Source organism: Mirounga angustirostris, unplaced genomic scaffold (assembly GCF_029215605.1).
Source record: "Mirounga angustirostris isolate CCGP_5_RB_7025 unplaced genomic scaffold, mMirAng1.0.hap1 SCAF_2, whole genome shotgun sequence".
NCBI lineage: Eukaryota > Metazoa > Chordata > Mammalia > Carnivora > Phocidae > Mirounga > Mirounga angustirostris.
In genome coordinates, this window is record NW_026991710.1 from 175,594,597 (window position 1) to 175,622,523 (window position 27,927).

Consider the following 27,927-nt stretch of genomic DNA (forward strand, 5'->3'; position numbering starts at 1 on the left):
TCTTCCGCTCGCCATTCATCCAGCCCTTTATTCCATGGAACCCAGGCCATTTCTGGCAGGAAAGGGAGTAATGCAAATTTTTCTCACTAGCCAATAGTTCTGTACCTCATGGGAGGGCTAAAATATTAGCAAAGGACCTGTCGTGAACCAAAAGAGACAAAACAAAAAACAAAAGCAAGCCTGAGCTATCTGGAGACTGTGTCATTAAAAATGATTTCATCCCACTCGGCTCCGGAGATGTGATTTACAGGAGGCAGTCAGCCTACCCGGGTGGTGGGAACTCATTTTTAATAAATGATAGCGAGTAGGTTTATCCCAACCTGTGACTATGAGTCACCATATTTGAAGTTGTCTGACACCATCAGAAACAAATGACCTTGTCCAGGGGACTTTTTCTTTCAGGGAAACGAAGTGCATTTCCTGAAAGTGGGATTGAAGCACGAACGTCTCAGATCCGATAAGCCAGAGAGGCGTGGGCCTGTCAACAGAGGACCAGACCACATTGTCGCCAGGGTCCCTTCCTCCTCAAGAGGTCTGTGATTCAGCGTGCTTGGAAACCTGGTAGGAAGAACAGCATTTAATTCTGACTAAAACTGAGCTGTGGTGGGAGAGGAGGTTGCATCACGTTTTGGGGGGAAAAAACGATACACTTGTGATTCCTGCTGTCGCTAATAATAGTGCAAATTAATAACAGGCCCAAAGCTCAGCAACTGTTTGTCGCTTCAGATTCCCTTTCACTGTGATGGAGCACCTTTCCCAAGGGTGAAAGGAGGAGACTGTTCACAGGCGCACGGGTATCTGTGATGTGTCGGGCTAGGGGCCAGGGACATGAAGAGGGATTCTTTGTGAATCCCCGCAGACGTAGGAGTGACAGGGACAATGGCACTGTCAGAGGCCACAGTGTCACCCCTTTGACGGACACTTGCCTTCCACAGTCTGGGAGCTGCACAGAGCTCAGCTTGGGGCGACTGGGGACGGTTTTCCAGAGGCAGTAGTGAGCGGCCTACTACAACCTCCTTTTCTTCTCTTCTCCCCATTTCTTCTGCTTGTTTGCTTCTTGCTTGAAAGGACCATTCTAGGGGTGCCTGGGTGGCTCAGTCGTTAAGCGTCTGCCTTCAGCTCAGGTCATGATCCCAAGGTCCTGGGATCGAGCCCCGAGTCAGGCTCCCTGCTCGGCGGGAAGCCTGCTTCTCCCTCTCCCACCCTCCCTGCTTGTGTTCCCTGTCTCGCTGTGTCTCTCTCTGTCAAATAAATTAATTAATTAAAAAAAAAAAAAGAAAGGACCATTCTATCATCTAATAGTGCATTTTTTTAAGGCAAGAAGAAACAGGTGTTTGGGATCAGAGAGAAACTGGAGTGGTGCTTTCTCTATTAGCTAGAAGAGGGAAGACTGAGATTGGAGTCTGACTCTCAAGCCCAAAGAAGAAGGTAAAGTACAGGGGAGGTAGGTCCGTCCAAAGCCGAGCAACCTAAAACTCACTTTATTTCTAGTCTTTGTTTTGTTGTAATTTTGGTCCAAACAAATGATGACAAACAGACCCATGTGCGCTTGCTTATATCAACAGGAAAAATCTCTAGAAAAACACGCAAGAAATATAACTTTCTTTGCTTCCAGGAGGGAACTTCCTGTACCTTCTTCCTGTTGAATGAGGTGGGTAGATTACCTATTCAGGCTAAACATCAATAAACTGTATAGAAAACAGAATGTTTCTTAACTAATGGGTATAAGGAAATGGTGGTTCCCATCTGAGAAGTAATGGGTATGATGTGATAGGGAATTGAACCTTTCAGCAAATGAAACACTTCTAGATGAATGTCACAGTAGGAGGTCTTACAATCAGATATACACACACACACACACACAGCCCACTTCCAATACATGACGGCATAAAAAGGTTGTGGTTTTGAGATTCAAGAATATGTAAATCTTTAATATTTCTATTTTAATAGTTGTACAAGTAACACATGCCAGATGTAGAAGATACTGAAAATATTTTTTTTAAATAAAATTACACTTACTCCCACAATCAGAATGAACTACTCCAAGTCCTTGCTCTGCCTATAGATGAAGTAGAGTCAAGATACAAGACCCCTTTTTGGTCCCCTCTGACAAAACCTCAGTGTAGAATTGGCCCAGAGGGAGAAATCCCTTTTAAAAAATCTGCCAGCCCCAAATCCATAGCTTGATGTTTTGAATATTTTCCATTTTAAGTCTTTCAACAAATAAGACAACATTTTTTTCTCTCTCTCTCGGGGTCATCAAGTATCTGATTCCCGCAGTGTGGAAGATTCTCTAGGATCCCTTCAGAAAATATCTGGGCCTTTCCTAATCTGGATGGACTAAGGTCAAGCTTTTCCTGAAAAGAGGAGGTGGGCCACCATTAACCATGGGCTTCTCTGTGGCCCACCAGTGATAGAGAGGTTCTAACCTTGAACTAGGTCAGCTGCACCCTTTTCCCACCTCTGTACTCCAACACTCCCTCCAAAGAAATACAATTCAATTTGTTTACTGCATTATGTTTCTTAAGTTAAACTCCCTTTGGAGGGCTAAAGTAAAGTGAAATCCCGAGATGCCACCAACAGAAGGATGAAAGGTATATTGTTTAACACTGTTTAGAGGTATAGTCCGTCAATATGGCAGACACAGCGATTCACACCATGTGCACATTAGACTCACTTTCCTTTACATCACACTGTGATAGAATATCGCAATTAAAAGCAGGGCTTTGGAGTCAACCAGCCCAGGATCCCATTACTGGTGCTGCCAGTTATTTAATTGGGACTTTGGGCTACATTTTTATTCTCTTAAGTCTCTATTTCCTCATCTACAAAATCAAGATAATAATACCTTCCTCATGGAGTTTTTGTGAGATTTAGATGAAAAGGTATTAAAACATGAGCCCAGTGCAGGAAGCTTTGTGCACACTGAGTCAACATTATCTGTTATCGTTGTTCACATATTGTGGAAACAAGAGTGACTGTCTCCTAGGTGAGTCAACATTGGTCATAGTTTCCTGTCCCTTTCTGCCCTTGCCAGTCTTTGACACTTATTCTCGTCCGTTGGGAATAGAGGAAAAAAGATCCATTTAATTCCGTGTGTCTGGTTTTCTTTATTGGGTTCAAGCGGTTGAGTGAAATTGGGTTTTAAAATATGTATGAATTTCAAATGCCTCTGTCAGCTTTGGTGGCATTTCCTAACAATCACTGAGAGCCGGTTAATGTTTCTCTTATTTCATACAGGTTTAGCCATATTTGGCCAAATTCTTCTGTTCTATTTTTCCAGGTTCTAAAGGCCTTGACGTCTCAGGAGCCATAAAAGTAACAATTCATGTCTTGGGCTCCATCTAGTTCCATCCCTGCTACCCCCACGACCCACCCGTATGAGTGAGCAAACAACCCATTGTCAGAAAGGAATGGATTTTATCATTTAGGATTCAACCCAGATCACAGGTGAGCTGTCTTTAAGAAAACTCCAAACAATAAAAAGATGGCTTAAAATGTTTTTTTTTTTTTTTTCTTCTAAAATCCTAGATAGTCTGGGAAGCTTGGCAAGGAGTTTTCAAAATCCTCTTGGTCCCATGTGAAAAATGGAGACCACCGACATCAGCTCCCAGCTTCCCCAGACAAGAAGAGAACATCCCAGTTGCTCAGGGACCCAGCAAGTGACTTCAGAGGACTCGGGAGTGCCCAACCACTCTTTTCTAGATCATTGTGCGAAAGGGCCCAAGGTCATAGAATTTGGAATTTTTTTACATAACAGGACACATTTCCTATATCCCACAGCAGTGAGAAAAGTCAGCATGTAAGGCACTTGTGTTCGAAACGAACACTTTCCCACCAAAATAAAGATAGAGCCATGTAGATTGGCTTAATTCCAACTTGCTTGATATGTTCTGTAAATTCCTCCAGTGTGTTCCTAAAAGGAGACTATGAGAACACGTACTGTACTCCCACGGCTTTTCCCCTCCCCCCCCCATTCTGCTCCTACCATTCCCACCCCACCCCTACCCAATAACAATAACCAAAAAAAAAAAAAAAAAAAATTTAATAAATAGGATGCCTTGCATTTGCGTGATAGGTTTTCCTAAAAGGAGGCTGTATCCTGTTTATTATGAGGGGGCAAACTAGAACGGAGTAACTTAAGCCATTAATACAAGGCACGGATGTATTAAATAACACAAGGGCTACGGGACCAAGAGTGAGTTCTCCCGCCAACATCTCCACATTGAGGAAATGAAGAGAGAAGAAGAACGCAAAAGCCCAGCCCCGGACATCAAAGCCTAGCAAATAGTGGCTTCTTAATCCAAATTAAGAAGAAGCTATAAGCTAGGAGTCAGGAACAGCAGGATAGTTGCTGAGAAGGCAAAGCAGGTGAGTAGAGAAGGGGAGGACTTGGTGACTGAGGGAGGAGGCAGGGGAGGCTGTCAGAAGAGGGGACGAAATTTCCACTGGTAGGGCGACCACACGTCCCGGCTGCAGACCCAGTTCCCTCTCAGAACTGTCCTTGTTTGGATGATAAATTAGCTAGTCACCCGACCAATGGGACACGTTATCAAGGCATTAAATGTTCCACGAGGGACAATAAGGAAGATTCATTTTCTTTTTTTAGAAGAGACAAAACATAGGTGAGTTGATTGATATTCCATTGAGGATGTTGCAAGTTACCAGTGTCAACAGAGAAGAGTTGATAAGGCACAGAGCGGAGCCCAGGGGTATTATTATCCCTCAGGGACATCACAGCTTATGACCACGCTTTGCCCTTTGAACTCCCTGTGTATTTGTACTTGCACTTTGTCACCACTTATAACAGTCTGTCTTATACTATAGCTATGTGCCTGTCGTACCTACAGAATATTTCTTCTACTCAGAGGTGAATTCCTTAGGGTAGAGAGGATGCCTTTTTCCTCCTCTTTGGATCCTCACCCAGTGACTAGAAGCGGTTTGTACATAGAGAAGTAATAAATTCTTGTATCTCCCATTAGAATGTTATAATTGAGGCTGCTAGCTGCCCACCGAAATCCGTTTCATCCTTATTTCTGGGCACATAGCTGACCACATTTCCCAGACTCCTTTGCGGTCAGGAGCACTCCATGACTAAGTTCTCCATCAACAGAATGTGAATGGAAATGGTATGTGTCACTTCTAGGTTTGAGCCTGGGAAAGCGGTTGCGTCTCCTCTGTATTCTTTTGTTCCTGCCTTCCAGCAAACCCGCCCACCATCCAAGCTTCACCCATGTAGCAATTATAAGACCCTGGTTGATGGTACAAAGGACTAGTGGAAGGAAACTTGGTCCTTGATAGTTTGTGTGGAGGAGAGCTGTCTGCCAAACTGGAATGTTCCCTTGGACTGTTATGTGAGAGAAAAATAAAATTCTGTCTTCTTTAACCACTGAATAATCACTATGTCTCTATTATTATAGAAGACATTCTGAAGAGCAACCCAAGAGGAAGAGTATTACCCCATGATACCATTCTCTCCATTTTTCTTCATCAGATGATAGTAGCCAGTAAAACCCATCTGCCTATTATGATAGCTAGCCCTGACCCAACTAATAGAAATATAAACTCCAGTAGGTTGGGGATCTTGTCTGCTTTGTGCCTGGCAGGAAATAAGCATTAACGAGTATTTGTTAAACTAACTTCTGATTTCACCAAGCCACTGTGTGATATTCTTTGATTTCACAAGCAAAATTTTCTATGAGAAGAAAAATAAGAAGCACTTATTCACCAGTGTATATGAACTCAACTGTTATTTGTATCCATGTATCAGTCAGTATAAGCTAGGTTATGCTGCAAGAACAGAAACCCCCCGATGTAAGTGCTATATAAGAACAAAGTTTTATTTATTGCTATCATTTACCCATCCATCATGGGTTTACAGGGGAATCCTGCTCATTGTGTGATTCAAGGATATAGAAAGATGGAGTACCTCCCAGCTAAATGTCAATCACTGCCACAAAGAAAAAAAAGATGGCCGTGGAGGGTCTTGAACTAGCATCTAAAGTGACAACCGGCCTGGTTTTCTAGAGACTGTCTCGGTTTAATGCTGTAAACCCACATCCTGGTAAACCTCTTAGTCTCAGGCAAATTGGGGTGGTTGGTCACAGTTCTAGCCCAGAAGTGACACATATCATTTATATTCACAAGCCAATGTCTAGAATCAGTCAGCTGGCTTCACCTAACCACAAAGCGGGGCAGGGAAGTGCAATCTAAAAATATGGCCAGAAGTGGAAAGAACCAGAAATAGTTGCCAACCAACATTAGCATAATCTCTTATCATGAATTGGTATCCTTATTTTTTTTCCAAGATTTATTTACTTACTTTAGAGAGATAGAGTGCACGAGTGGGGGTAGAGGGAGAGGGAGAAGAGAAGCAGATTCCCCATTGAGCAGGAAACCTGATGCAGGCTCATGGGGTTTATGGGGCTCAATCCGAGACCATGACCAGAGCTGAAACCAAGAGTCAGATACTCAACCAACCGAGCCACCCAGGCGCCCCATAAATTGGTATTCTTACTTCTAAATCATTCTCTCATGAGTTTTTTTTTCTCCTTGCTTTTGATTCTATGGGAACTTGGTTATATAAGTAAATCCTGAATTTGGCTCAGAGTACTGAATTCCCACCTCTATGCTGAGTTATGCAGGCTCTGTAGAAATAAATAAGCTATAAGCCCTGCCCTCAAAGAGTTTAAAATTATTAGGGGAAATAAGATACAAATATTATAACGTAGGGTAGAAACAGAAGAATATTCAGAGGCTAGGGCATTAAGAATAGAAGCAATCACACCCAGCTGAGAAGACATCCTGAAGAGCAACCCAAGAGGAAGGGTATTACCCCATGATACCATTCTCTCCATTTTTCTTCATCAGATGATAGTAGCCAGTAAAACCCATCTGCCTTAAACGAGTTGAAAACCATTCTCAACCTTTCTGTTTGGAAAATGAAGAAAATATTTTGCCTTGAGAAATGTTTGGCATTTCCCTATTCCTGGTTGTGATCCGTGCAGCCTGAGAAGAGCCATTGTCATACATACTATTTTCGGACATCTAAGCCCAATGTTAAAAAAAAAGGACAATTACACCAAGTCAAGGAGAGAGCTTTAACCACAAGTTGTGTTCAAACTGGATTCCGTTCAGTTTTGTGGTGGCAAAACAGTCCTGCCTCCTACACAGGCTTTGTGGGTTACCCTCCAAAGCCCTGTGAGCTTCCTCCATGTGATTAAAGTCACCGAGAAGTTTTATGATTGAAAACTCCCCTTTGCCTAGGATTTATTTAGCTATTCCTCTGACACACTCTCTCTAACTCGAGCTCCGGTGGGAATTGTACAGGGAAATTTACTCATAAGTTACAAAACCAAGCTAATATGACAAGCAGAGAAGAGCCATCTGGCAAATTGTTTGTAAAACACTTTCCTTGTGTTTGTTAAATCCCTGTTTCCTTGTAAGTCACTTACCAGGAGACCTAGCACACACAGCTGAACCAATGCTAAAAGTCCCCCAAAGCTTTCTTGGTGTGTATCAAAGGCAGGAAAAGAGTTAAAGCCTTCCAGGTATAAAATGTAGACTTAAAAAGGAAGATTCCTTCAGCGTTAGGCATAACGAAAGAGATGCATGCATTATGAAAGACTCAGAACCTTCTAGAACTTCTAATACCTGACATTAACAAAACCAGCCTTTGGTAGCTCAAAGTGCCAGACTGCTTTCTTGGAGTTTACAAGAAGTTGAGAAGGAGAGAGAGAAGGGTGGACATGGACACACACACACACACACACACACACACACACATTCCCTCAGACTTCCAAGGTAGAGCCAAAGTTCTAAGATGGTCAGACATGCAGTGCAGCATTCCACCCAGAACAAGAGGTATGAAAATGAAAAGGCCTCAGACTCTCATGGAGCTGATGGTGGGTAGGGAGCAGGAGCCATTAGACAAAATCCAATCAAGCCCAGCACAGTCTTTAACTAATAAAGCACCAAACGTACTCCATTGCGTTTCAAAGCACAGCTTACATCTCTCTTTGGGCCCTGGGACTATGAAATGCTGAAAGACTTAAATGGGTCTTGGATTAGCATCTGATAATTAGCAATCCCCATTTCTCACTTTGGTCTTTATTCACAGCTTAATTAGTAAAGACCACATTGACTCTTGGGGTTTGGAACAGCAGAGTGGAGCTTCACGCCCCAGCCTGCCACGCCTTTCTCCCTGTCCCCTTCCTCCCCTCTGCCTCACTCCCTCCTGACACCAGAAACACAGGAGTGGCCCCAGCCCAACCTCAGCTGCTCTGACTGCTCAGCAGCTGACAGTGTGGGCTGGGGTGTGGACAGCTGTTGTCACTCGGGTTCCTACAGAGGGGAAGACGCCAGAGGTAGAGACCTGCAAAATGGATAAAATGTGTTTGAGTCAACGGAGGCGATGTCAGATGACAAATTTGCAAAACAGGAGTTCCCAGCCTGAAGCGAATGAAGGGATTTAGCAGAGCCCCCAGCTTCCATGGGCCCCCACGCGTGGGAGGTGTCCCACACCACGTGCTCACTGACTTTCCATGAATTCACCCCACTCTAGCGTGAGTGATGGTCCTCGTGAATCCACTAGTGCTGGGAAGAAGATAGGGAAATGTACTGGTTAACATCCTTAAGTGCTGGCTGTCCCAGACTCGTGGGTGGGGGGCGGGGTCTTGTTTAAAGTCTTGTGTCAGGGATCATAAAGTTTTCTACTTCACTTTCTTTTTTTTTTTTTTTTAAGATTTATTTACTTATTTTAGAGAGGGAGAGGGTGGGGGGGAGGGAGAGGGAGAGAGTCCTAAGCAGACGCTGTGCTGAGTGTGGAGCCTGATACAGGGCTCGATCTCACGACCTCGAGATCAGGACCTGAGCTGAAACCAAGAGTTGGGTGCTTAACCGACCGAGCCACCCAGGCGCCCCTCTGCTTCACTGTCTCCATCTCTCTAGTGGGGATGGTCAGAGTCAACCCCACATCTCCTGCTGGCACGTACTGTCTCCACAACCTTAGCTTTGCCAGACTTTGGAGAAGAACGTGTTGATATTTAAAGAAAGTTATTGGGTTTGAAAAGGTGGGACAAAGCAATGATCACCAGAACCAGAATGGTGAGGAGGACGAGACCAGATAGTTCACCTAAGAGGCAGTCACGATTAGGATCTCAGGAGAGTTGATCAACACATGGTGCTTCTTCGTCCCTGGACTTTGAAGAAGAAAATTATTTAAAGAAAGATATCTATAAATATGATGCATTGGAAGGATTGGGAAGCTGAAAAATCAAACAGTTTTGTTTCAAATAAAGTTACCAAGTCCTGGACATTTTCATGCTGGCCTCTCCAGACAGCTTGGTGTCTAGTACACATCTTCAGAAATTATTTTTCCAACTGCACTTGTCGATTTTCTAATTGTCCATGTTGATAAGGGCTAGAGATCGTCTGATGACCTGAAACCTTATTGTACTGAGTCTGAGTGGTGCTTCCTCTTATTTTCAAAGCAAGTAAATGTCATCCCCATTTTCTTCTCATTAGCCATCTGAGCGGAAGAGACGAGACTGAAAGCCAGGTGCGCTGTGTATTACAGGAGCGGTGTGGACTCAGGTCTGCTGTTTATTCAATGTTTATATTTTTGCCAGCCTCCTGTGGAGATGCTCCAGGACGTTTTCCCACCCACAAGGTCAAATCCATTTCCATCCATTCACTGGAGCTGCTGAGTGATTTGGTCAAAAGCCTTTTTCCCTCTGTGCTCTCTCTGGCTTGACCACCCCCCCCCCCCCCGCCCCACCCCTCAGTCAAGTTGAAAGCTTGAGCAGATCGGAGAAGCAGGAACGAGAAGGAAACAGGGTCTCTCTGGCGGGTCTTCCTCTGGTCGCAAATGTACTTCCCACCCCCTCCCCTGTTCACCGTGTCCAGCCCCAAGGTATCTGATTCGAAGAGGTGGGACAAAGCAGTGACCACCAGAACCAGAAAGGTGAGGAGGACGAGACCAGATAGTTCACCTAAGAGGCAGTCACAGTTGGGAAATCAGGAGAGTTAACTGACCCATGGTGCTTCCTCGTTCCTGGACTTTGAAGAAGAAAATTCAGATCACAGGGGGCACCTGGGTGGCTCAGCTGGTTAAGCATCTGCCTTCGGCTCAGGTCATGATCCCAGGGTCCTGGGGATGGAGTCCCGCATCGGGCTCCCCGCTCAGCTTCTCCCTCTCCCTCTGCCCCTCCCCCAGCTCTTAAATAAATAAATAAAATCTGAAAGAAAGAAAGAAAGAAAGAGAGAGAGAGAGAGAGAGAGAAAGAAAGAAAGAAAGAAAGAAAGAAAGAAAGAAAGAAAGAAAGAAAGAAAGAAAGAAAGAAAGAAAGAAAATTCAGATCACAGTGTTGCACATGCAAATCACATCACAGGTCCTGGCAAGCACTGTGCCTGTTGAGAGAGGAGGGGTAACTCGGGAAAAGGAGGCACAGTGTCTGAGGGCCTGATGGCCTGTCCACGGTCTGCCCCACCCCCACCCCCCAAGGTACCTGCAGCCCCACCTCATGGCAGCGTCTACAGGGTCTTTAGGAAGACAAGTGTTTAAATACGGACAAAGGAGGAAAGAAACGTTTGCAGTTTATCCAGGGTATTTGCTCCTCTTTCTCCTTTGTTTTACTCACAGTATAGGAGGCCCCCGAATGAGTCAGGAAATATACGCAAACACGAAGTGTTCAAAAAAAGATGAAATTTGTGAAAATAGATGATGGTAAGGGATGGGGCGTAGGGGGGGCATTGAGAATGGTGGTGAGCGCAAAAGTGCCGCTTCTGGGAGGGGGTTCTGAGAAATAACTGGATAAATGGATATTTGTCAGTGTATATATTTTAGCATTATTTATAATAGCAAAAAATGAGAAAAAAAACTATCAATAGGACATCAGCTAAATAAATGGTGGCATATCCATAGAACAGAATACTATGGAGCCATTTAAAAACATCATTTGCATTCGACATGGTTAGATGTCTACAGCGTGGTAAGTTTTTTTTTTTTTTTTTTTTTTTGACACAGAGAGAGAGAGAGCACAAGTAAGCAGAGCGGCAGGCAGAGGGAGAGGGAGAAGCAGGCTCCCCACTGAGCAGAGAGCTGGGTGTGGACCCTGGGGTCATGACCCGAGCCGAAGGCAAACGTTTCACCGACTGAGTGACCCAGGCGCCCCTACAGCGTGGTAAGTTTAGAAGCAAGTTGCAGGGGCACTTCCTGTCCCCACACGCCACCTGAGGAAACACAGCTTCCTCCCCCAAATGACTGTCCCGACCAAAGTCCTCATCCAGCTGGCTGACACAAGCTTGACTTTTTCTTATCAAAATTTAAAAATCAGCTTTTTACGGGGCGCCTGGGTGGCTCAGTCGTTAAGCATCTGCCTTCGGCTCAGGTCATGATCCCAGGGTCCTGGGATCGAGCCCCGCATCGAGCCCCGCATCGAGCCCCGCATCGGGCTCCCTGCTCCGCGGGAGGCCTGCTTCTCCCTCTCCCACTCCCCCTGCTTGTGTTCTCTCTCTCGCTATGTCTCTGTCTGTCAAATAAATAAATAAAATCTTAAAAAAAAAAATCAGCTTTTTAAAAAAAATGTATTTGAACAAACTTTAACGAGCAGCTTAGGAAGGTCAGCCATTCCCACCACCACAGGCTCCAATCCTGTGATCTGAGTTTTACTACCCCTATTTTTACAGGAAGAGCCCAAAGCTCAGAAAAGTTAAGTGCCTTCCCCAGGGTTACACAGCTTAACAAATGGTAGAGCTGAGCTGTGAATCCAAGACCCACAAAGTGTTCTGACGTCCTTGGTGGTGTCATAGTGATAACCCCAAACGTAAGAGAGAAGACTCAGGATCCATCCAAGAGCAGACGTTCGAGGTTCTGTTTGTAAGTATTAGGAGTAAGGACATTTCATAATGACCCCAGGGCCAGGCTGTTGGGTAGCCTGAAAGGGAATTCCTACTAATCCACTGACGATCTCTCACTCAAGATCTATTTGGTTGGGCGCCTGGGTGGCTCAGTTGGTTGAGCGACTGCCTTCGGCTCAGGTCATGATCCTGGAGTCCCTGGATCGAGTCCCGCATCGGGGTCCCTGCTCGGCAGGGAGCCTGCTTCTGCCTCTGACCCTCCCCCCTCTCATGTGCTCTCTCTCTCTCATTCTCTCTGTCTCAAATAAATAAAATCTTAAAAAAAAAAAAAAAAAGATCTATTTGGTTGGCTCTGAAATACTTGGATCTTTTCTCCAGAGCCACTGAGAATGGGTTATAGGCTCAGGGCTGGTTGAGGGGCTGGTTAACAGAGCATCCACTGTTGCTGAGGTAAGTTGACCCAAGTTCCAGATCCCAGCGTCGTGTTAACTTGCTTGAATCAGATGGCGATCCTTTTGTTCATTTCAGAAGAACCCTTCACCACTTGAGCCTCCGCCACCTGCTAGGAGCAAAGTGGCCATTCTGAAGGCACAGCTCAGACCCCTGAGAGCCGGAAGTTCTGTGCTCACCTGTGACACCTGGACACCCTGTGTCCTCCCAGCTTCTGCTTCCCCTTGTCTGGGTCTAGTTTTCTCAGCTGGTCTGTTCCCGCTTCCCCTTTACCATTTCAGTCTCCCTCACTGGACATTCTGTCCATAGGAGGGCGGAGGCTGGACTGTACCCACTATCCCTTCCGGGGAGGCAGTGGGCCTGGCTCCTTCCCCTGAAGGTGCACCTCATCAAATAGGGTCTTTCGCAGGTAAGGGCATCCTCGGAGGGTCTTAGGTCATGGGCCTCTGGAGCATCTTTTTTTTTTTTTTTTTTAAGATTATTTATTTATTTATTAGAGAGAGGGAGCACTGAGCTGGGAGGAGAGGGAGAAGCAGGTTCCCCTTAAGCAAGTGGGGCATCTTTGATGAAAAAACTCTTAGGAAAATATCTTTGAGGAAAACTTCTTGGTCTCTCTCTTCTGCGAATTTCTCTTTTTATGTTATTTTCTACAAGGGCACCTTTCTGAAAGAAGGGTGGGAGTGTGACTTTGACTTGCTTTTTTTTTTTTTTTTTTAAAACTTAAGGAACACCCCCAGGTGCCCATAACTCCCTGTATTTGGGACCTCTGCTTTCTTTTTCTACCCTGTCAAGTTGCTCCCTTTCCATTCTTTGGATTCTTTTCTCAAAGAGGCGAGTGTAAGGGGAGGAGTGTTTAGAAGCTCTATGTGCCGCGAACGCACACACGCGCACACGCACACTTTTGTTTATTCGCTACACCTTATCTCCTCTAATCCTCACAACAAATCCCTGGAGGGTTTTACCATCACCATTTTATAGATGAGGAAGCTGAGCCGTGGGGAGGTGCAGTAACTTGCCCTTGATCGCTGCTACAGGGCTTGTAGAGTGATTTACAAGCACGTCAGTTCAAACAGCGTGAGCCTTGGACAAGATACCTCTCATCGATAGCTTGGGCGCACCTAGCAAGTATTTAAGGACAAATTAGGGGTGACTGACAGACAAAGTGCCCTAATCAAGAATGAATACCTTCGGGCGCCTGAGTGGCTCAGTCATTAAGTGTCTGCCTTCGGCTCAGGTCATGGTCCCAGGGTCCTGGGATCGAGCCCCGCATGCGGGTCTCATTGCCCAGCGGGAAGCTTGCTTCTCCCTCTCCCACTCCCCCTGCTTGTGTTCCCTCTCTCACTGTGTCTCTCTCTGTCAAATAAATAAAATCTTTAAAAACAAAAAAAAGATTGTTTAAAAAAAAAAGAATGAATACCTTCAGAGGCAGTGCCTTAGCATTTAAATCATAGTATGTCACTGTACACTAAAGAGATTATTAATTAGCATAAGGGATGCTGGAAATATTCCTATTGGTGAAGCGAATAGGCGATGTATTCTAAAATAGGTCACTGGTTAGAAAGATGACCCAGCCTCCGGTGCCATTGCATCCATGAGGATTAAAAGGTGGGCAAATCCAGCAATTTAATGCCGAGGGGCATCCCCACTGATCCCGAGTCCCTCCGGTTCCCCGGGGAACTACCAGAAGGCATTCCCTGAACCCCTGAGCAAACCTTCCGTGCCAAGTCCTTTCCAGAGAGCTACAAAATAGGTTGGGTGAACAAGTTGTACAACTGTACCAACGTGCTAATAAAAATGTGTACGTTTAGCAGAATGTAGCCTAAGGCTGGCTTTCGCTGTCACTTGGAACACCGCTGTGGGGAAAGGGACATCAACCCACTTGTCCCTGGTCTCCAGAGGACCGCCCCCCATCTCTGCCAGGTGGTCCGAGCCACGTGCTGAAGGATCAGACTGGCTTAGGGACAGTCTGCAGCCATCCCATGAACAGTGAGGGGCAAGGCCAGAGTGTGGGGCCAGGTCCATCTCCTCCGAAGCCCACGGGCCAGCTACCTCTTTAAAAAGGGGGAAAGGCCAAAGTGAACAAACAGAACCATTCGAGACCAGTAGCTCTGTCAGTCAACAAAGTAGGGAAAAAAATCCTCTTTATTGACTGAACTATCTTTAATCTTCAGGATCTTCCATTAAGTGAATCCTTTAGAAATCCTCCTCGAGTCCTAAGTTCTTTAAAGGTCAGGCTGAATATATAATCCACTTTTAAGTCCTAACAGGAAACAAACGATGTTCAGCTTGAAGTATGTACTTAGAATATCTCATGTAAAATTCAGTACTTAGGCGCATGAACGGGAGGGGCTTGGAGTGGAAACCACGCATACAAGTTTCTCAGTGTTCCCTTTCAAAAGGTCAGATTTATTTTAACTCTGGTGTCCCTGGGCCCGGCCGGGGAAACGCACCCTTCTCTTCCACGTGCTAAGACTCCAGGCGGCTCCCGTTTCAAGCAATCACATTGTCCAGATCATCAACAAATACTTATTTTTAGACCTGAAAGGATGAGAATTTCCTATCCTTCCACCATCCTCTGAAGGCAGTTGGGGCCTTGTTTGTGAATATTATCAACAAGGATATAAAGCAGAAAATCTTCCAGATTTTTTTTCCATCCGCACTGACAGTTGACTGAAAGCATTTCCGAATTGGACCCAAAAAAAGAAAACACTGTGAGCAGGAAGGTCACCTCAGTGGGAATGAACAGTGGGTCACGGTCTTTAAAACACACACGTGCTTGTCAGAGCGTTTCCCCCCCGGAATGTGTTTATAGTGGTGTGGCCGACAGATCACCGCTGAGTTTGTCATCCTGGAAGCATAGGTTTCGGAGCTGGAAGGGGGCCTTAGAGATGGTCTAATCAAGCTTTCTCACTGTACACATGAGGAGACAGGCTGACCTGAGGTCCTATGAACAGCTAGGTGTGGAACCAGGAGAATAGAGGAGTTTGGAATCCTAGGGTCCTTTCCCCACCACCACTTATTAGAAACTCAAGTGCCTGTGAGTTCCAGGCCAAGTGCTAGTGTTGGGGCATCGTAGACAACAATCTCTAGATCCTTCTATACAAATCTTTTTATGATAAAGAGTCACACTGGAGACAGAATACCCAGCAAACCTCCTCTTCTCCACACTTCTCTTGAGACCTTTAGGTGTGGCCTAGAAGGACTTGAAGTTTTTGATATTTGTCATTTAAGGATATCTATGTATCCCTGCATTGTAACAAACACACTGCAACACATTTTCTATTCCTTGTAAAATCAGCTACCGATCCACAGCCACGTGTCTGGTTTCCTGAGGAGCTGAGGGGTCAGAGCCCCTGGCTGGGGTACATGGAAAGCTCTCCATCATCTGGCTCTGTTTGATGCCTTTATGAAGATCTGAAAGCATCAGCCTGAAGCAGCAATGGGAATCGAGAAAGGCAGCACGGGCGAGACCTGGTGGATTCCCTGGGGCTCTCCAGGTGAGTTTCTTGATCCTAAAGGGAGGAGTCCTGTGCTTGGGTCTACCGACATACAGGAATATAAGAGATAAGGAATGGGGCCGGGGGCAAGAGTGGGAACCCAATCTATTCTAACCTTACTCTGGAAACTCTTAAGCTCCTCATCCTTATCTCCAGACCCCTCCCCTAGACCTTCTCCCCCTGTTTGACACTGTCCCTTTGACCCTGTCCCTGGAAGGCGTGTCTTTCCAGGAAGCAAGGAAGATGCGAAAGCTAGGATGACCCAAAAGCAAGAAGACCCAGTGATTTCAACATCGGACAGCCTGTGTACTCCTTTCCATTCATTCAGTGTGTATATTCTGAGCACTTACCCTGTGCTAGGCCCTGTGCTGAGCACCGATGGTCTGGTATGAACGAATACCTACATTTGTTCTGCTAACATTCTGTCTAACTCCTGGTAAGCTGACCAGGGCTAGTCCTGACACCTCATCTCTTGCACTAGGCTTGAAGAACTAGCCTCTCTCTCCAGCACTGACCTGGCTCCAGGGTGAGCTGGTCTGGAGGGGAGTGGGAGGGCCAGGAAGGAGACAGCCAGCATCCTGCTTTGCCTTTCATCCATTCCACAAAGACTTATTGATTCATCTACCATGTTCAAAATGCTGTAAGGGTATGCAGATGAATTAGGTAAGCATCCTGTCCTCATTGTCTAGGAGAGAAGATGCTCATATAAAAATAGAATGCCCATTTGGGTTGTTTCCAGTTTGGGGCCATTATGAGAAAAGCTGCTATGAATATATTTATGCAGTTCTTTTTATAGACATTTGTTTTCATTCATCTTGGGTAAATATGTCATCCAAAGGTCCATTATCAGGTGAATAGATAAATTGTGGTATATTCATCCAATGGAATATTACTCAGAAATAAAAAGGAATGAACTACTGGTATTTGCAGCATCATGGAAGAATCCCAAAACCATTATGATGAGCAAAAGGAGCCAGGCATAAAAGAGTTCATTCTGTACCATTCTATTTATATAAAGTTCTAGAACAGGCAAAACTAATCTATTGTGAGAAAAATCAGGACAGTGGTTGCCTCTGGCAGGGGGGATTGACTGGAAAAGACACATGAGAGAAAATTCTATATCTTGTCCTGTCCGGGGTGATGGTAACACAGATGTACACAGTTGTCAAAACTTACCACACTGTACATTGAAAATTTGTGTACCTTATTATATGTAAATTATGCCTCGATAAATATGTAATTAAAAAAAAGAAACAAGGCTGCACAGGGTTTATTTGGATCCAGAATAGAAAGTTAAAATATGACAATTAAGTGTTCTTTACATGTGTTTGTGAGTTACTGTATTATTTCTGTACTTTTCCATATGCTTGAAAAATTGGCACTAAGAAATCTTTTAGAGATGCCTGGGTGGCTCAGTAGGTTTAGCATCTGCTTTCAGCTCAGGTCATGATCCCAGGGTCCTGGGATCCAGCCGCACGTCAGGCTCCCTGCTCAGGATGGAGTCTGCTTCTCCTTCTGCCCCTCCCCCGCTCAACGCTCTCTCTCTCTTCCAAATAAATACAAATAAACTTAAAAATATATATATATTTTAGAAGTTCAAAAGCAAGAAATGGGTAGAGAATAATCAAACCCTAAGTTGGAAGGGAACTTAGAGTTCATCTAGCCCAACTTCCCATCTTGAACTTGGATCTTCTTAAAACATCTCTATCCAGGCGACACTTGAACACATCGAAGGAGAGCACTTACTACTCCCCTGGGGCAGCAGATTCTAAAACCAAAATGATGAGTGCAGCAACCAGGAAGGTATAGAGATAAGGTGCTATGAAAATCCAGCGGAAAAAGAACACCCTTGCATAGCCCACCCTCCTTAGGGGCAGGTTCTTTAGAGAACCACCATTCATTGAGCACTCCCGAGAGGCCTCCACGAGAGATGCAGGAGTGAGCCAAAGCTGACCACATCGTGGCAACTGGGTTTGTCAGGCTTAAGGTTCTGGTTCTTTCCTCTCCCTCTTACACTCTCTCTCCAGCACTGACCTGGCTCCAGGGTGAGCTGGTCTGGAGGAGAGTGGGAGGGCCAGGAAGGAGACAGCCAAGTTGGAGTCTGACCTAGTAAGGAGTCAGACCTGGGAGGCCAGGCTAGATGCAGGCAAATGCTGAGAAGACCTACCTCCCCTCCACTCTGGACTCAGGCAAAGTAAAGAGAACATTCTGGAAACTGCCGTCCAAAATACGAAGGAACACTGGCAACACAGTGTTCTTGTTCCTGGCAGCACTGACCACCCAGCAGAAGGGTGGGGGCAGGCCAGCTACTCGACATCAACAGGGCAGCTGAGTGGCTCTCGTGACAGAGGCCTCCTCTTACCAGGGCTTCTCCATCATGGGTAAAGCAGGTCCAGAGGTCGCTGTAAGCCTGGCTGGTCCTACGGCCACTTCTCCCTGTGCAGGATCAGGTTTAGAGACCAGCCACAGATTAGCTTTCTTAGCACTTCGGGGTCTAAAGTTACCATCAACAGAAAAGAACTCTAGATAATCTCGGCAAGAACATGGGTGTGTTAGACAGACATAGGGTAGTTTCCGGAATTGAATCATCAAGCTTGGATAGGGTAGGAATCAAAGCCATCTGCGATCTGAGGAGCAGAATCATATCCACGGGCCCACTGAGACAAATCCATGCCAGGTGACCTCATGTCTGCTCAGGAGAAAGAGAGGTGGAGAGGATACCCTGCTGGTTGTGTCCATTGCAGGCGGGCAGCCTGATTGACAGGCCCGCCAAAATGGGGGGAAAGCACATTTCCCCGCAGGAAAAGCATGGTGCTGTGGCCACAAGAGGGAACCCCGGGCAGGTGGAGGGCCTGGAGGAGTTCTGCTGGGCTCAGTGCCGGGTTGTGTCCTAACTGGACACCATGCAGGGCATTTTCCAGGGGATGGGATGTTATGAGGCATCAAGGGGCTGTGGCTACCTCGCCGCCTTCCCTCCAGTTCTCTCCCTGCCGTCCCCCTGCTTGCCTCTCAAATAGTAAGCACAGGAAGTCAATGTCGTGCATTCCAGAAGGTTTTCTCCAACTTTTCTCCAAATCCACCAGCCAGGTTACGCTCGCAAATGTGAGTTTCCCAGGACCCCCACTTCGGACCAACCTAAGTTCAGATGGAGTGGGAATTTTCGCTGAGCCATCCCTGGGATGGTCTGAGTGAATCACCTCTGTCTCCATCTGGCCCAACAAGACTTCAGGTCTTCCCTTGCAAGCCCTGCCCCAAAGCCGGCACTCGGGAAGGCTGTGCCTTCGGGAGCGAGGCCCGTGGACCTGAATGTCATCTCAGCCCTGCCCTGCGATCTGCACCTGGACTCCCCAGGTGACCGGGAGCAGGAGGTGGGACAAGGTTGGGGGAGGAAGCAGGGCTGGGGACATGGGACACAGGATGATGGAATGCCCATCGGGGTCACATCAGCTGAAGGCCGGAATTCTTCAGGACAGGGCTAACATCACTCACTCATCCACTAGCCCGTGAACTCCTGGGCGGCAGAGTTTCCTGTTCCGTTTACAGCTTTACCTCCACCGCCGAGAGCAGCCCCTGGCCCACTTGGGAATCAGGACGGATTTGTACCTCGAATGGGGAACACTATCATTGCTCTGCCTTCTTTGCATAACTAGTCTGGGATCTCCTCCCCTCCCGCCCCGCCCCTGCCAACCCCGGGGAGCTGGGCCTGTGTGCGGAGAGGAGCTGGAACGTCACCCCCGCCATCTGGCACTGGCCACTGGAGGCGGCCGAGTGACCGGGCCAGGCAGCTGGCCATCTGCTCAGTGGTGCTCAGGGCTGGGGATGAGTCAGGAGCCCCGCCTTCAGCACTGTACTCAGGAGGTGGCCGCCCTCCCACCTGGCACAATTCTTGGGCTCCTTTTCTTCCTTCAGCTCTAGAGAATGGGATGCAAAGGAGGGAAGAAACCTGCTGCTGGAAGAAGCTTCATTCGCTCAGCTCGGGAGACAACCTCTCTTCTTCGCTCAGGCCCCTCAGGAGCTGACAGGGAGCCCATCGGCCACCTGCCCTCCACTTGCTCCCCTTGGGAGGAGCCCAATCCTTCCTGGCCTCCTGCCTCGGTCCTGTTTGCCAAGCCCATTGTCAGCGATCTCCCTCCCTCTGCACCCCCATCCTGCTGTTTTGGGGGATCTGGTGATGGTGGGCCCGAACTGCAGCCCCCTCTTGGCTTCCTTCCCTCCTGCTTCTCCCCGGGGTTTCTGTGGTCAAGAAGGCCCTCCCCTCGGCAACCAGCTGTCTGGGGGGTAAGGAGAGCTGCCTGTCAAAGCTGTCCCTCCAACAGCCTGGCAGAGGTCGCCTCCTGCTTTGCGCAGCTATTCTCCTCCCAGCCAGTCAAGGAGGTCTCTGCACCCCGAACTCGCTCCTGAGCCACCTTCAGGGCCATCTCTGTTCCCCTCCACTGCAACAGGCCCGGGAGCCGTAGGAGGGGGATCGAGAGTAAGAATCTGGAGCCAGACACCTGGGTCACACCTGTGGCTCTGCCGCTCCCAGGCTCCTACCTGGGAACCTCAAGAAGTGCCCCAAATTCTGCGCGCCTCACCGTCCTCACTGTAAAGTGGGGGTCATTGCGGGACACACCTCACAGGCCTGGTGTGAGGATTAAGGGGGCCACCGTAGCACCTAGAACGGCTCCTGACATGTAGTGAATGCTCGATACGTATTTATAATCATTATTACAACTCTCCTCACCCCTCCTACCCTGCAGGGCCTACCCAGAAGTCTCATCAGGGTCTCTCTCTTCTCCAGACTCCCAGAGTATGGTCATCGCAATCACGAAAGGTAAATGCTTTCTATCACATACTGTCCTTGTGACCCCATATCGTTCCAGTCACTCCAAGAGGTTATCTTTGCTCCTCAGGGAGGCTGAGCGTGCCCAGCTCGGTGCAAGGCCTCTCCCGTGGATGCCATTGCCCTGAACCCCTGCCAACAGTCTCCATGAACTAGGACATGGTGGGGTGGGGGCAGGGGGACGGATTTCTTACAAACTGGTTTCAAAACGGTCTTTTAGGGTCTCCATATTTAAATTCAAACAACCGAGGACTCCTTTTCATGATCGATTGCGTGTTTAGTCCTGTGGACACAAAAAGGTTCATCAACCCATCGGCTGAGTTCGAGCCAGAAATCGTTGAGCCATGCCTCCCTCTCGCGCCTCCCTTTCCCCTAGTCTCCATGTCAACCTGTCGCTGGGTCCTGTGGCTTTCACCACGTCCTTCCTCTCCTGAACCTCTTCATGGCATCGCCCTCATCCGGACCCCTGTGTTTCTTGCCTGGACTGTTGCTAAAAGTCCTCACGGGTCTCTCTGCCTCCAGTCTCTACTACTAAAACCCCAGAGGTTTCTAACAAAATACAAATTAGATCCACTCACTTGAAGACTTAAAAACTGTCAGTGTTTCCTATTGTCTACCGAATACAAGTTGAAATTCTACACAAGGCCATGACCACTGTGGTCTACAACCTTAACGGACTCAGCTCCCACCATCTGTGTTCCTGTACACATTCCAAGTATCTCATCCTCATGTCTTGACCACACTCCTCCTTCTGCTGAAAACAACTTTCTTCCCTGCTCTACATGGCAATCACCACCCTTCCTTCAAGACCAGATCAGATGTCACCTCCCGGAATTTCCTCCAACTTCATCTCTGTATCTGCCTGTTCCCATAGAACTTGGTGCAATCCTTTATTAGGATGCTTGTGGCTGTTTGTAGAATTTCCTCTGCTGGGTGGTGGCTCCCAGGGGGGAACATGGCTCCAGCTTCGTTCATTTGGCACCCATCCTTAGCACGCATTAGACAATCGGGAAATATGGCATTGAACCTCATATAAATAGCACCCTAAAGGGATTTACCTCCCCTTCTTCTCTTGCTCTTTTCAGCAGTACTGATCAGAAGGGTGGTTTATACTCACTAGCTCAATTTTGCTCCTCCCACTCTCTCGCATCCCCTCTAGCCAAGGGGTGGATTCTTGTCAAGGGCACCAAAGACCTCCATGTTGTGAAACCCCAGATCTCCGTCCTCATCTTCACAGTGAGTCACCACCTCCTCTTTGTCCACTTTTTCCCCCTGGTTCCCCAGGAGGGCACACAATCTCCTGGTGTTCCTCTGGTCTCATTGGTGGCCCCTTCTCAGACTTAGCTAGTTCCTCCTTGTCTCCCTGACCTCTTAATGCTAGAGAATCTTAGAGCTTGATCCTAGGACCTCTTCTCTTTTTAATCTACTTTCTACCTCACTTTCTGGGTCACCTTATCCACCTTATCATGGCCTTAAGCACCATCTCTATGTTGATTACTTCCGAATTTAGAACTCTTGCCTATCCTTCACTCTTGAACGTAAGGCTCCTATACCCAACTGTATACTCCACATCACCACTCCACCTCTCAAACTTGTTAAACTGAAATCCTGACCTACCTCTCCAACACCTTCTTCCCCTGAGCTCCCCTCTCCATCTTCCCCCTCATCCAACCTTCCAGGTGCTCAACCCAAACACCTTGAGTCGACTTGGCGTTCTTTCTTTCTCTCACACCCCACCTCCCATTTGTCACCTAACCCTGCTGCTCTACCTTCAGTGTGTATGCGGAATCCAACCACTTCTCGCTGCTCTGGCCAGGCTCACCTGGCCTATTCCAGTAGGTCCCTAACTGGTCACCCTTCTGTGGCCTTTGTCCCCATCGAGTTTTTTCAACAAGACAACCTGATCGATCCCGTGAAAACCTGAGCCAGATCATGTCACTGCTCTGTGCAAAATTCTCTAGTGGCTTCTGTCTCACTTACAATGGCCCACAAGGCTCCATGTGATGTGGCCCTATTACCTTTCTGGTGTCACCTGCTGCTGACTGCTCTCTCCCTCCCTCCTTGACTCGGCTTCAGCCACACTGTTCCTCAAACAGGTCAGGCACACTTTGCTTCAGGGACGTTGGACTTACTATTCTTTCAGCCTACAATGCTTCCCAAAGATGCATGCTTATCACCTTCAAGTCTTTCAAAAGGCCACTTTCCCAATGAGGTCTTCCCTCAATACCTGTTACGATACTTGTAATTTACCTTAAAATACTTCAGTATGGTCAGTAGTGTATTACGTATGTGTCCGTTCATTTAAAATTTAATTCTAGAGATGGTCAGTTAATGTGTAATCAAGAATGCACAGTTCAGGAATGCTCAGCTGGCATTCCACTGGAAAAGGTCACACTTCAAGGCACCGCTCCAAGAGTTTCTGTTGTCCCCATCTCAAGCAACAACCGACACGGCTAATTAGCGCAATAATTTTTTTTTTTTTAAAAAAGGTCTTTATTGGTGAAACTACAAACCTGTTAAGTAGCATAGTGAAAGTGAAGAACTGGCTTTCTTAGCTGAAATTAAGATCATCTCTGCTGATTGGCTTTAACAGTTCGCTACAATCATTTGGGACTGAGGGACACAACCTACTCTTACATAAACAGGGTAGAAGAACCCAGCAAGGCTTGCAAATGGCACCCATTGGGAGAGACTTATTCCCTCCTCTGTCCCATATCCAGACATTGGTTTGGAATAATTTGTGGTGCATGATCCCAATCAGAAGGCACAGAACCTTGGAGATGCAGAAAGGTCACTGGGAACTCAGAACAGGTTTTATGATTGATTTCAGGCCTGCTTTGCTAACGATTATTTGGTTAATAGATGTCATAAGCAGAATCTGGTTTGAGATGTGTTTTGGTTACTCCCTGATGGTGACATTATGGGGGGCTGTCAAACCCTCATCAACCTGAAACTTCTTAGTGACCACCATCATCTACCAAAAAGAACCCAAGAATTGAGCATATCTAAACCAACGTACGTCAAGTTTACAAAACCTTCTTATTTAAAATCTTTACCATCCTCCCACACTGTACATCACTATCCCTGTTTTATTTTTCTCTGTCAACATCTAACATCCTTTATATGTTACTTTTTGGTGCTTATTGACTGTCTCTGCCTGTAGATGGTCTAAGTTCCACAAGGTCAGGGATTTCTATCACAATCTGTCTGTTTTGCTCACTACCATAGCCCACTACAAATAACAGTGCCAGGTATAATAACAATGCCTGGATATTTGTTAACTGAATGAATAAAAAATGAGGGAGTGCTGAAAGAGTTCGGAAGAAAAGAGGATTACTTTTGGCTGGAAAAATCAAGAAAACATAGCATTTGATCGTGACATGGAAGAAAGACAGCCAGAGTGGTCTAAATGTGTAGACACGAATTTATTGCTTGCCAAGCAAAGAGAGTCACATCCTTTAAGAAAGGTCAGTCAGTCTCCCTGAACTGAAAGTGAAAGAGGCAGATATAATGTCAACAGATTTTGTCCAAATTTCCAGTTGATTCAAAAGTGAAGTTTGAAGTCTCTCTTCAAATGGGTTCCTATTCTGGTTTTGTATCACTCGGATGTGGGGCAATTCTCAAACTGGTCCACGAGGGGTTGCGTGAGGCCCCGGTGAGAGCACACTGGGAATCACACAGGGGGCAGATTCGTCTGTGCATGCTCAGAGTGGGGCAAGATCTTTCTTCAGCTGTCCCCGGAGATCTGGGAGGAGGGCATCTGGGGCAGAGAGAATGGTGTGAGCCAAAGCGCTCCGGAAAGAAAATACAGAGCACAGCCAAGGAAGACACAGAGCAAAGGGTGACTCCAGACAAAGGGTTGAAGATGTTGGGAGAGGAGAACTTTGTATTCTCACTGGAGACCCCTTGATTGTGGCCAGCAATAGAGTCATCAGACATTTGTATCCGGAAATGTGATCAGAGCTGTGTTTAAGAAGGTTAATCAAGGGTGCCTGGGTGGCTCAGTCGTTAGGCGTCTGACTTCAGCTCAGGTCATGATGCTGGGGTCCTGGGATCGAGTCCTGCATTGGGCTCCTGCTCAGCAGGGAATCTGTTTCTCCTTCTGCCCCTCCCTACTGCTTGTGTGCTCTCTCCCCCTCTCTCTCTCTCAAAAATAAATAAATAAAATCTTTAAAAAAAAAAAAGAAGGCTAATCGAGGACTGTGGACGCACGGCCAGGCTGGGTGGGAGATGCTGGGACAAAGAGACACCTGTGTCTTCATGGATATTCTGGAGAGGGCTGGAAATTCCTCTTCCTATGCCACATTGCCCTCGCCACTCCCCAGCAAAGCCTCGGGCAGATGCTCAGGCTGTGGAATAATGACCAGTGCTTAGTTAACCTCTGCCTATGTTCTGCTGCATTGCGAAGCAAGGGGGTACTCCTAAAGACACAATACCCACATAACTCTCACGCAGCTGCTACCCCTGCCAAGCAAATCGTACTTGCTTCTCGGTCACCTCTTTCCTTTTTGGCACCTGCTGGAGAAGATGGGAACAAGGCTTAGAAGGGCAGGCAAAGGCAGAAGAGAGGGAGGAAAGAACAGTGCCACCGAGGGGCTGGCTTACGCCCATGCATCCCCCTTCCCGTGGCTGACCTCTTCTCTCTTGCGGTTCCTCCACCACAAAGTGCTGCCCACCAGAGCCTGGACCACGGTCGAGCCTGAGAGAGCGTGGGAGGGACGTGGGGATGGCACTTGGAAGGCACTGATTCCAGCAGCCCTGCAGCACTCCTTCCGATTGAGAAACTCCTTCCCTGTCTTCAGGGACGCCCTCCATGTGATGCCTTCTAGACCAAAGAGAGCTAAGCTCTCCCCGCGAATCTGGCACTCTCCCCTGTCGCCTTTACTCTCCTCAACTGCTCTTAGCAATTGCTTTGGACTCTCCCAACAAGCCAGAGGTCACCTTCCAGAGCCTGGGAAACTGCTAATCACTGGAGTCTGACGACTAGTACAAGTGAATTTGCCTTGGCCCCAATCCAAGGCTAGAGCTATTCGATTTCGGTCTGCGGCCACGTTGGCCTCTCCACTAGGAGACCTCTGCCCTTCCCCCTACCTGTTCTGGGGCAGCTGCCCTAGAAGAAGAGGCTTCCTAGCCTTCCCCCACCACCAGCCCAGCAGGGGAAGGGGCTGCTGGAGGGAAGGTCCTGGAGCACAAAGCAGGTTTAGTTATGCAAGTGGAAACCAGGAGACCAAGATCCTTCCCTTAAGGTTCTGAAGAATTAATGGGGGCGGGGTAGGGCATAAGCTATTGACCCAGCAGGCAATCGCTCACCTGATCAGAAATAGCTTCATCTGTCTGATCTCTAGATGGGCATGTCCCTGGGGCCTCAGAGAGGTGAATGAGTCAAGAGGTGATGGAGGGCAACTGGGTCTTGAACCAGGTAGTGTGCCAGGCTCTCTTATATCATCATACTGGATCCTTGGGCTAACGCTGAGGTGTGTGTGTATCTTGTCCCACTTGGCAGCAGAGGAAACTGGAGCTCGGAAATATTCAGTAACTGACCTAAGAGCACACAGCTAGAGACAGCCAATCTGGGGTCCAAATCCAGTTCCAGCTGATTCTAGACCTTCAGCTCTCTCAACTCCACAGAGCTACCTCCTGGGGAGAGTGTCCAGAAGAATGACATTGAAGACTTCAGGCGTCTTTCTGGGAAAAGTTAACAGTTCTATTATGTCACCAAATCTCCTATGTTAAAACCCTAACTCCCAGTACCTCAGAACGTGATGTATATATTTGGAGATAGGGTTTTTAAGAGGTAATTAAGTTAAAATGAAGTCATAAGGGTGGGCCCTAATCCAACATGACTGGCGCCCTTATAAGAAGTGAAAAGTAGGACACAGACACAGAGGAAAGGCCATCGTGAGGACACAGAGAGAAGGCAGCTGCCTACGAACCAAGGAGAGAGGCCTCAGAAGGAACCACCTCTGCCGGCACCTTGAGCTTGGACGTCTGGCCTCCAGAACCGAGAAAATAAATTCCTGTTGTTGTTGAAGGCACTCTGTCTGTGTGTGGTTCTTTGTTATAGCAGCCTCAGCCGAATGAGACAAATCCCCACGTTCCGGGAGCTCATTGTTTCCTAGACCCTGTACAGGGTATTCAACATGGTGGAGTTACGTTCAGAATCGAGTCCCATCCAAGAGGGAGGCAGGGAGGCTCGGCCTCTCGAAACAGGACTAGAATAAGTGTAGGAGGGAGAGACAGATAGACAGACACTGACCCTGCCTGATGACAGGCAGAGGCTGACTTGAGGCACTGGCTTGGGGGCGGGGACGGTGGGGCACCCTTCTTCCCCTGGCCTAATTCAGCAAGAACACCTGCTTTTCTCCTCTTCTGCTATGATCACAGGGAAATGCAAAACGCCTCCCTCCTGGGGACTCCCTGATTCTTCCTGTCCCCCCCCCGCCCCCGTCAATCATCACCCAGCAACTGCTTCTGACCTTCCAAAGTGGTAACTAACTTTATAGAGGCATCGACAAGTGGGAAAACCCAGACAGGAGGCGGAATAAAATTGGTCTCCGAATTTTGCGAGCACTTAATTTGAATACCTCCTATCAGGAGGGGACAGGAGTTAACACACACAAAGGGAGAGGGAAAAAAGCCCTTTTGAATTGCAAAGGCGGTGAAGGAACAAGGGGGTTTTACAAACATGAGCCCAGATATAGAGAGGGGGATTGGTAATGGGTGTTTCAAGAAGAAAAAAGAGGGCGCCTGAGTGGCTCAGTTGGTTAAGCAACTGCCTTCGGCTCAGGTCTTGATCCTGGAGTCCCGGGATCGAGTCCCGGGATCGAGTCCCGGGATCGAGTCCCGCATCGGGCTCCCTGCTCAGCGGGGAGTCTGCTTCTCCCTCTGACCCTCTTCCCTCTTGTGCTCTCTGTCTCTCATTCTCTCTCTCGCAAATAAATAAATAAAATCTTAAAAAAAAAACACACACAAACAAAAACCCAAACACCAAAGGAAGCAGGACATAAAATAGTATAGCATCACATAAAACTCAGGCTGGAGGGAAGGACACTGAAATGTTAATAGTGACTCTAGCTGGATGGTGGCATTATGGTTTACTTTTATTTTATATTTCATTTTCTCTTTCCAGATTGTCTATAAAGATTATGTATTACTTAGAACAAATTGATGCTGGGGGCGCCTGGGTGGCTCAGTTGGTTAAGCGACTGCCTTCGGCTCAGGTCTTGATCCTGGAGTCCCGGGATCGAGTCCCGCATCGGGCTCCCTGCTCGATGGGGAGTCTGCTTCTCCCTCTGACCC

General features: G+C 47.3%; 2 long non-coding RNA genes across 4 annotated transcripts; one reads left to right on the plus strand and one right to left on the minus strand.

Moving 5' to 3' along the window:
- The first annotated feature begins 408 nt into the window (after window positions 1–408).
- LOC135363699 (uncharacterized) lies at window positions 409–26,269 on the plus strand. 3 transcript variants are annotated; one of them, XR_010409706.1, is made up of 8 exons: window positions 409–561; window positions 1,317–1,428; window positions 1,566–1,651; window positions 3,284–3,450; window positions 4,079–4,371; window positions 15,608–15,806; window positions 20,546–20,619; window positions 26,132–26,269. It is a non-coding gene; the product is annotated as an uncharacterized LOC135363699 (long non-coding RNA). The 3 variants fall into 3 exon arrangements; XR_010409707.1 differs by lacking the exon at window positions 1,566–1,651; XR_010409708.1 differs by lacking the exons at window positions 15,608–15,806; window positions 20,546–20,619; window positions 26,132–26,269 and adding an exon at window positions 5,147–5,355.
- LOC123847397 (uncharacterized) lies at window positions 24,035–27,927 on the minus strand. Its single transcript, XR_008506416.2, has 2 exons — window positions 25,263–27,927; window positions 24,035–25,143 (listed from the first exon to the last, which is right to left on the minus strand). It is a non-coding gene; the product is annotated as an uncharacterized LOC123847397 (long non-coding RNA).